Source organism: Pseudophryne corroboree, chromosome 1, assembly GCF_028390025.1.
Source record: "Pseudophryne corroboree isolate aPseCor3 chromosome 1, aPseCor3.hap2, whole genome shotgun sequence".
NCBI classification, from domain to species: domain Eukaryota; kingdom Metazoa; phylum Chordata; class Amphibia; order Anura; family Myobatrachidae; genus Pseudophryne; species Pseudophryne corroboree.
In genome coordinates this window covers 1,093,355,021-1,093,365,270 of record NC_086444.1, presented here as the reverse complement: position 1 = coordinate 1,093,365,270, position 10,250 = coordinate 1,093,355,021, and the positions used below count along the sequence as shown (strand labels likewise).

General features: G+C 51.5%; 1 long non-coding RNA gene across 1 annotated transcript in view; it reads left to right on the top strand.

Annotated features, from left to right (window-relative positions):
* The first annotated feature begins 2,856 nt into the window (after positions 1-2,856).
* The window catches only part of LOC134992602 (uncharacterized), a 306,943-nt gene continuing 299,549 nt past the window's right edge, over positions 2,857-10,250 (top strand). Inside the window, exon 1 of the long non-coding RNA XR_010196786.1 lies at positions 2,857-3,034. This is a non-coding gene — a long non-coding RNA (uncharacterized LOC134992602). The remainder of the gene's footprint in view (positions 3,035-10,250) is intronic.

Here is a 10,250-nt window from a genome sequence, read left to right as displayed (position 1 = left end):
GCTTAAGAGCACGGTGAGCCCTATCAAAGACAATCTCAGTGTCAGGCTCACTTCCCAACAATTCGTTAAAGATCTTCGTGAGAGCGTCGATGAGACCTGATTGTGGGACATCTTCCGGGAGGCCCCTTATACGAATATTATTCCGTCGTCCCCTATTGTCAATCCATATCCGTCACCCTATTTTGTAGAGAACGTATTTCCATGGTTTGGGCCGTAAGGATATCCTGTAAGGATCGGAAAAGTGTATCGGAAGTATCCTGGGTTTCCTCAACAGCTGTCAGCCTGTCTGATAGTTGTGAGATGTCCTTCTTAACAGTCGCCAATTCCCGTCTAATCGTATCCTGAAGATCCTGTTTAGTGGGAGTGTTTTAAGGAACGTAAATATTTCCTTGAGTTCGTTCCTCTCCCAGGATGGAGGGAGTGTAGGATCACCTTTTGGACAACGATACAGGTGAGGAAGAGGGAGAAGAAGAAGGGCTGGCCGCCATTGATTCTTGATCCGTCTCGGCCGTCGCCGGTTGGAGAAAAGGCCTTATGGTCGTTTGAGATGAAGAGCTCTTTGGTCGAGGTGTGGAATTGGTCTGAGATGATTTCCTGGATTTGGTTCTGACCATAGTGTGGGAATATAGCAATAAAAGCGTAGTTTGGTCCGAACCGTAGAAAGGTATAGGTGCAGAGCTACATTAGAATGCGTCTACCGAGCAACGACTCCCATCAGCCTGGCATTAATATATCATTGAGCAGCCAGCATCACATCAATGCTTAGAAATACAGAAGTCTCACAAGAATCGCATATCTGCAGTCGGCAAATATTCACATCTCCAAACAATTCTCGCCGTTCGTTGCACATACAGAAAAGCAGGGTAGCTATGTTATGAAAATGGCCACTTGAACCCAAATCCCCTTCAGCCTGAGGACCAGGCACTATAACTGTAATCAGCTCCTCTTCAACGAGCAATAAAAAGGGTGGGTGGGGGGGGGCACCACCACAGAGGGTCCCCAGAGACCGACAGATAAGAAATGTAGGGTGAGGAAGTCTGTAAGGGGAGGCCCTGTGTAGTCCCTTACCCCACAAGCCAGGCACAGCGTTTTTATAAAGATAGTGGGGATTCCAACCCCTTGTAGTGAGGCCAGGACTCACCAGACGTGTCAATCCTGGAGGGCTATTCAGGCAGGGGGGCTCCAGGTAACAGCAGAGTAAGCAGGGTAGCCGGGGAGGTCCGTGTCCGCGGTCCGTGGGAGAAAGCAGCCGCTTTTCTGGAGCACCGCGTCGGCCGCGGGTCGCTTCCGGGAGCGGCCTGGTACTCGAGGCCGCGGCTTCGGCGGGTGGTGAAGGCCGCAGTCGGCAACTCGCAGCAAACTGGTCCCCGGGCTCCGTGAGGGCTGCGGGGAGTGGCAGGAGAGTCCTCAGTAGCCGGGCAGGGGAGCAGGGTCTCCGGCAGAGAGGACGAAGGGTGCGGTAGGGAGATAAAAGCAGGAGCTGATGGGAAGCTGGACTCTACCATTAACCAGCCAGGCCACGCCCCCCCACTTTTTATTAGAAAACCATCACATAAATTTTTATACTCCACCAATTAACTTATTCCCTTAATTCCTAATCCCCTTTAGAACAGGGGGTAATGGGAGCTAGCTCTGCCTGAATCCAGTTCTCTTTAACACAATCTGCACCTTTACTCTAGTAAAATTCTTGGTGCTGGGACTTAACTGTTGCAGTGCTGAGCGGCAAATGGAGTGACACATCCACTGATTATGGGGGTAATTCCAAGTTGATTGCAGCACGAATTTTGTTAGCAGTTGGGCAAAACCATGTGCACTGCAGGGAAGGCAGATATAACATGTGCAGAGAGAGTTAGATTTGGGTGTGGTGTGTTCAATCTGCAATCTAATTTGCAGTGTAAAAATAAAGCAGCCAGTATTTACCCTGCACAGAAATAAAATAACCCACCCAAATCTAACTCTTTCTGCACATGTTATATCTGCCTCCCCTGCAGTGCACATGGTTTTGCCCAACTGCTAACAAAATTCCTGCTGCGATCAACTCAGAATTACCCCCTATGTGCAGTATCTAATACAGTCAGGCCCGGTGCTACCCGCTCAGCAAAGGGATGCAAAGCAGGTAGGCGCCAGGGTTGGAGAGGCGCTCTCCCTGCTTTGCATCCCCACTGCTGCGCCTGGGCCCCCTGCTGCTGCCGGCTGCTGTGCCTGTCACACTGTTTGACAGGCAGCGGCGCCGGCAGCATGAAGCTTCCCCTTACCTCACTGGCTGACAGTAGTCCAGTCAGTGTCTGTGTGTGTCCAGCGACCCCGGTTCAAAAAAGGGGTGGGGCTTACCAGTGCGGAGGGGCGGAGCTACACGGGACCATGGCCATGCTGTAGAGGAAGTCAGAAGGCAGAATACAGATCCGGCCAGCCAGATGGTGAGTTGAGGGAGAGTGAGTGAGAAAGTGTGTGTGTGTATATGTGTGTGTGTGTGTGTATTTGTACTGTATGTGTTTAATGTATGTACTGTATGTGTGTGTATGTATATGCGTAGGAGGTATATGTGTGACTGTGCAGCATAATGGGTGTAAGCGTCACTGGTAGAGGGGGGCGTTGCGTGTGTAAGTGGCACTGGTACAGGGGGCGCAGGGCCGGCGCTATCACTAGGCAGCTTTAGGCAGCTGCCTATGAGCGCCGGCCACTGGAGGGCGGCAGAACACACTGATGAGAAAATGCTGTCTCTACAAATCTGTCGCCCCCCCACCTCCGTGATAGCGCCTCACATATTCACTTGAGGGCTCAGGCATGTTGCCTGCACCCTTACCACCCCCCCCACCCCCAGGGCACTTTTATTTTCCCTTTGCAGCCACATGCTGCAGTGTGCTCATACAGAAGCCAACGCTCTGCTGAGTTTGCTTCCTGCATGGACAGGAACAGGAAGTCACGTGGTGCACATGTGACTGTGAGAGAGGAGAGGAGCCTTCAGACGTGAGGAGCAGCAGCCCAGCAGCAGGTCTATCAGAAAGCCATACCATACGGGGGAGCACAGACTCAGGTACATTCTGCTGCTAATGAGGGAAACTGGTAATTTTACTGTGTGCAGGGGAGGGGGGGGGGGGGGATATATTAGTGTGTGCAGGGGGGGTATATTAGTGTGTGCTGGGGAGGGGGGTGGTATATTAGTGTGTGCAGGGGGGGTATATTAATGTGTGCAGGGGAGGGGGTGGTATATTAGTGTGTGCAGGGGGGGTATATTAGTGTGTGCTGGGGAGGGGGGTGGTATATTAGTGTGTGCAGGGGGGGTATATTAGTGTGTGCAGGGGAGGGGGTGGTATATTAGTGTGTGCAGGGGGGTATATTAATGTGTGCAGGTGAGGGGGGGGTGGTATATTAATGTGTTCAGGGGAGGGGGGGTGGTATATTCGTGTGTGCAGGGGAGGGGGGTGGTATATTAGTGTGTGCAGGGGGGTATATTAGTGTGTGCATGGGAGGGGGGGGTGGTATATTAGTGTGTGCATGGGAGGGGGGGTGGTATATTAGTGTGTGCAGCGGAGGGGGGTATATTAGTGTGTGCAGCGGAGGGGGGTATATTAATGTGTGCAGCGGAAGGGGGTATATTAATGTGTGCAGCGGAAGGGGGTATATTAATGTGTGCAGCGGAAGGGGGTATATTAATGTGTCCAGCGGAGGGGGTATATTAATGTGTCCAGCGGAGGGGGTATATTAATGTGTCCAGCGGAGGGGGGTGGTATATTAATGTGTGCAGCGGAGGGGGGTGGTATATTAATGTGTGCAGCGGAGGGGGGTGGTATATTAATGTGTGCAGCGGAGGGGGGTGGTATATTAATGTGTGCAGCGGAGGGGGGTGGTATATTAATGTGTGCAGCGGAGGGGGGTGGTATATTAGTGTGTGCAGCGGAGGGGGGGTATATTAATGTGTGCAGCGGAGGGGGGTATATTAGTGTGTGCAGCGGAGGGGGGGTGGTATATTAGTGTGTGCAGCGGAGGGGGGGTGGTATATTAGTGTGTGCAGCGGAGGGGGTGGGGGTATATTAGTGTGTGCAGCGGAGGGGGTGGTGGTATATTAGTGTGTGCAGCGGAGGGGGGGTGGTATATTAGTGTGTGCAGCGGAGGGGGGGGTATATTAATGTGTGCAGGGGAGGGGGGGACGGTATATTAAAAATTTGTATGGGGGAGTGGCATATTAATGTGTTTTTGTTTTTTAATTAATGCAGTTTCCCACTTCCTATCACCCACTGCCTCTCCCCGCCCGTCACCTCTCTCCTGAGACCCTCTCCCTATCACTCACTGACTCTTATACCGCTTTTAGACCAACAGCGCGGGTCGCAGCCGGGAGCCTGACACGTGTGCTACCCGGCTGCGCCAGCTCCCTTTCCCACTGCACTCGCCAACCCGGCATATTGCCAGTGACGCGGCGGGGGTGGCACTTGGAGATCACATGATCTCCAAGCGCCGCCCGCACATTCACTGTACACTGCAAAGTTTGCCGAGTTGAACACGTGTTCAACCCTGCAAACCACCCGAGTTGGAATACCGGGTCACTCGACCCGGATTATTCCAACTCGAACCTTTTACACCAGCCAGCAACACGGGTTATGCACCTTCAAGTGCAATAATCCGTGTTATATGCTGGCGGTGTAAAAGGGGTATTAACCCTCACTCCGTCACCTCTCTTCTATTACACTCTTCCTGTTGTTCACCATTTCCCCATCACCTCTCTCGCTTGTTACCCAGTGACTCTCACCCTCTCAATGTCACCCTCTGTTTTCACCCTCTGCTTGTCACCTTCCTCCACTCACTGGTCACTGCCTGTCCCTAGCTTCACTCTCTACCCTTCTCCCACTGCCTCTCCCTGCTGTTACCCTTTTCCCGTCCGCTCTCTCTCCTGTCACCCTCTCCCTGTCACCTACTGACTTCTGTCACCCACCGTCTCTAACACTCACCCGATCACCCTCTCTCTTTTCACATTTCTGTGGGGTCTATTCATGAAGCAGTGAAAAGTGTGGAGAAGTAAGTCAGTGAAGAAGTTGCCCATGGCAACCAATCAGCTTATATAATTGCATAGAATACACTTTATAAATGTTACCTCAACACTGATTGGTTGCCATAGGCAACTTCTCCACTGTTTACACTGCATCATGAATAGACCCACATTTTCCTCCCCCCCCCCCCCACACACACACACACACACCTTGCGATTTCAGTCTCAGGCGTGTTTTTGACCACCACCCCTTCAGCGATTGCAGACTCCCGCATGTTGCTCGCTAGCCCCCACCCCCACAATTGCAGACTCCTGCATGTACGGCATCCACCACGTACCACTATGTAAGCATGCAGGGGGGGGAGCAGGCTAAAGTTTTGCCTAGGGTGTCAAGAAACTTTGCACCGGCCCTGAGGGGGCGTTGCGTATGTAAGTGGCACTGGTACAGGGGGCGTTGCGTATGTAAGCGTCACTGGTAGAGGGGGCGTTGCGTGTGTAAGCATCACTGGTAGAGGGGGCGTTATATGTGTAAGCGTCACTGGTACAGGGGGAGTTACGTGTGTAAGCGTCACTGGTACAGGGGGAGTTACGTGTGTAAGCGTCACTGGTACAGGGGGTGTTACATGTAAGCGTCACTGGTACAGGGGGCGTTACGTGTGTAAGCGGCACTGGTACAGGGGGCGTTACGTGTGTAAGCAGCACTGGTACAGGGGGCGTTATGTGTGTAAGCGGCACTGGTACAGAGGTGTTGCGTGTGTAAGCGGCACTGGTACAGGGGGTGTTACGTGTGTAAGCGGCAACGGTACAGGGGGGCGTTGCGTGTGTAAGCGGCACTGGTACAGGGGGTGTTGCGTGTGTAAGTGTCACTGCTGCAGGGGGCGTTACGTATGTAAGCGTCACTGTTGCAGGGGGTGTTACGTGTGTAAGCGTCACTGCTGCAGGGTAGGTTACGTGTGTAAGTGCCACTACTACAGGGGGCATTGTGTATAAGTGGAACTACCACAGGGGGCGTTACGTGTGTAAGCGCCACTACTACAGGGAGCATTATGTGTAAAAGCATTATGTGCGCTGTCCCTTTGTAAAGTATGGGAGGGTGCCGAACACCCTAGCACCGGCCCTGAATACAGTCTATAGACTTGCCCTCTTTTGAAGGTTTTATACATCTCCCTCTTAGTAATGTGCTTCAGCATGCTAAACTCTTTTCTCCTGCTCAAAATCCCAAGGTGGAGGGGACTGCTGACCTGGATGGGTCCCAGCAAGAAATCAGAAATGGGATTTGTTCAATGTTGGGTAATAACACCAAGCTCATTATCACTCAAAGCTCTGGCTTTCTCTAGTTTCATCCATGTAATGAAACTAGACTGATATAAAAATATTGTACTGTATGTATAACACACAACTATAACCTAATATTATGTGAGCTGCCGCAACACAGGCAGAGGCGTAACTAGGGTTTTTGGAGCCCAGGGCAAGATGTAAAATGGCGCCCCCCCCCCCCCCCCCCCCCCCCCCCCCCAAAAAAAAAGCACACAAAAAGAGGCATGTGCGCGCCAAAAAATGGGCGTGGCCACACTCCAGAAGGGGTGTGGCCACACCAGAAGGGGTGTGGCCACTGAAAATGGCCCACAGTGCCAGTTACATTGCCCCACAGTGCCAGATACAATGCCCCACAGTGCCGGATACATGCCCCGCAGTGCCGGATACATGCCCCACAGTGCCAGATACATGCCCCACAGTGCCAGTTACATTGCCCCACAGTGCCAGTTACATTGCCCTACAGTGCCAATTACATTGCCCCACCGTGCCAGTTACATTGCCCCACAGTGCCAGATACAATGCCCCACAGTGCCGGATACATGCCCCACAGTGCCAGTTACATTGCCCCACTGTGCCAGATACATGCCCCACAGTGCCAGTTACATTGCCCCACTGTGCCAGATACATGCCCCACAGTGCCAGTTACATTGACCCACTGTGTCAGATACATGCCCCACAGTGCCAGTTACATTGCCCCACTGTGCCAGATACATGCCCCACAGTGCCAGTTACATTGCCCCACTGTGCCAGATACATGCCCCACAGTGCCAGTTACATTGACCCACTGTGTCAGATACATGCCCCACAGTGCCAGTTACATTGCCCCACAGTGCCAGATACAATGCCCCGCAGTGCCGGATACATGCCCCGCAGTGCCGGATACATGCCCCACAGTGCCAGATACATGCCCCACAGTGCCAGTTACATTGCCCCACAGTGCCAGTTACATTGCCCTACAGTGCCAATTACATTGCCCCACAGTGCCAGTTACATTGCCCCACAGTGCCAGATACAATGCCCCACAGTGCCGGATACATGCCCCACAGTGCCAGTTTCATTGCCCCACTGTGCCAGATACATGCCCCACAGTGCCAGTTACATTGCCCCACTGTGCCAGATACATGCCCCACAGTGCCAGTTACATTGACCCACTGTGTCAGATACATGCCCCACAGTGCCAGTTACATTGCCCCACAGTGCCAGATACATGCCCCACAGTGCCAGTTACATGCCCCACAGTGCCAGTTACATGCCCCACAGTGCCAGATACATGCCCCATTTGGTGCCAGTTACATTGCCCCACTGTGCCAGATACATGCCCCATTTGGTGCCAGATACATGCCCCACTGTGCCCGTGCCCCCCCCCCCCCCCCGCCCCGTTCACTCACCGGCCGCTTATGTGAGGGGAGGAGAGCGCAGCGCCTCTCCTTCCCCTCACCACCTCTCCTTCCCCTCACCGCTCCGTCCAGGTCTCCCGTCCCGTCTCCGGCGGCTGTGTCTGGCGCCGGTTCGCTAGCCAATCAGAGCTCGCGGACCGGCAGCCAATCAGGAGCGGTCCGCAAGCTCTGATTGGCTAACGCCGGAGACCGGACACAGCAGCGCTGCTGGAAGCTCTGCTAGTGCTGGCAGCGGCGGTGAGGGGAGGGAGAGACGCTGCGCTCTCCTCCCCTCACATTTAGGGTTGAAGGGGGCGAGTGGGGCATGATGCCCTGGCCGCCGGCGGCGCCCCCCTCTCCTGGGCCTGCCAAGGCGCCCTGGGCACGTGCCCCACTCACCCTACCCTAGATACGCCTCTGAACACAGGTAACTTCACTAGAGAACAAGATATTGAAGTTGCAGTCACCACAACAAACCCAACAACACAAAGTCTGGTCATTCATAAAGTTGATTTTCCATTCGAAATTCTGCGAACATTGTTGCATTCTTATCTACATGACGTACATAACATGTATTTTGTTGAGCTGAATAATTTGGACAAATGAGCCTTCAACGGCTAATCACATTCCCTTAACTGCATTTGGGCAGCGGTACGTGAAAAATAATAAAAACCTTGGGGGTCATTCCGAGTTGATCGCTAGCTCAAAATGTTCGATGCGGTGCGATTGAGGAAAAATCGGCACTTCTGCGCATGCATATGTGGCGTAGTGCGCACGCGCGACGTACTTTCACAACGGCCAATGTATTTTTACACAAGGTCTAGCAAAGCTTTTCAGTCGCACTGCTGACCGTAGAGTGATTGACATGAAGTGGGCGTTTCTGGGTGGCAACTGACCGTTTTCAGGGAGTGTTCGAAAAAACGCAGGCGTGCCAGGAAAAACGCAGGTGTGGCTGGCCGAACGCAGGGCGTGTTTGTGACGTCAAATCCGGAATTGAATGGTCTGAAGTGATCACAAGCGCTGAGTAGTTCTGAAGCTACTCAGAAACTGCACAATGTTTTTTGTAGCCGCTCTGCGATGCAATCGTTCGCACTTCTGCTAAGCTAAGATACACTCCCAGAGGGCGGCAGCTTAGCGTTTGCATCATACTTGCCTACCTGACCCTCTCCATGAGGGAGAAAATGCTCTGTTCCTGGACTTTCCTGGTAATGTATGATTGCCATCACCTGTGGTGAGCTAGTTCATTGATAAGAAAGGTGTTTCACCACAGGTGATGGCAATCATACATTACAAGGAAAGTCCAGGAACAGAGCATTTTCTCCCTCATGGAGAGGGTCAGGTAGGCAAGTATGGTTTGCATGGCTGCTAAAAACTGCTAGCGAGCGATCAACTCGGAATGACCCCCTTGTGCCTTGTCCTTTTCTGGACCTTGCAACTAGTTCAAGGTCTGATACATGCTGACACTTATTATTTACATCCCAACCCTCTGAAAGCAAATGCCATTTACCCAGAGCCTGTCACTAATGATTAAGCATTTACACATGAACGTGTGCTGAGGCCTAAGTGAGAAACGAATGTAATGTAGCTTGCACAATGTTTTCTGTAAGCTAGGTAAAGGCAAGGTTGCAGTTAGCCTATTTTCCCATAATGCATAGCCAGCTGGCCCGTCTATGCGAAGCAATTTTTTTTTGGTTCTGCAACTTGCTAATAGCTATATGCCTCATATCTACTTTCTTAGCTATGACACAAATGTGACCTAGCAGAAAGACCCCATCAGAAACTCTGTTAGCTTTTTGATTAAGTTTTTCTAAAGGTTCCTGGTGTCATGAGGACAAAACAGTTTCAAAACATTATTATATACTGTGGGAACAGCACTGAACAGAAAGAAATACATTGCCGGGATACCACTAAAACAACATAGCCCCAACATTTTCACATAAAAATAGCACCGGTGCTCTGTAGATGCAGATCAAGGAAAATGACACAAGAAATAAACATAACAGAAAGATTATACTTTCCAACATTCTGCTGTTTACATAAAGTTATTATGGTACAACCTTGTTCCTATAAAGATTCCTGCAGCTATATACACATAGCTCACGTAGAGTCCAGGCCAACTTTATAGTTTACATCAGAGCTGATGCTTGACTGATTCCAGATCAGGGGGGTTGGTTTCATTAGTATTTCATTCACAAAACTGACCTTCTCTGTTCCATTAGCCAGAAGATAACTAAAGGGGCTATTCATCATTACACCCCATCTGCCCTCCATCATCTTATGTATCCGACTCATTGCGAGTTGCAGCGGTGGATACTAAGGGGGAGATGTACTAAGCTAAGCGGTGATATAAGTGGAGAAGTGAGCCAGTGGAGAAGTTGCCTATGTCAACCAATCAGCATTGACGTAACATTTATAATTTGCATACTTTAAAAGTATACAGAGCTGCTGATTGGTTGCCATGGGCAACTTTTTCACTGGCTCACTTCTCCACTTTTATCACTGCTTAGTACATATCCCCCTGTATTCTGTATTGCTGCATCGCTCCAGTACAGCTACGAAAAGAGCGGCTGTTCCCT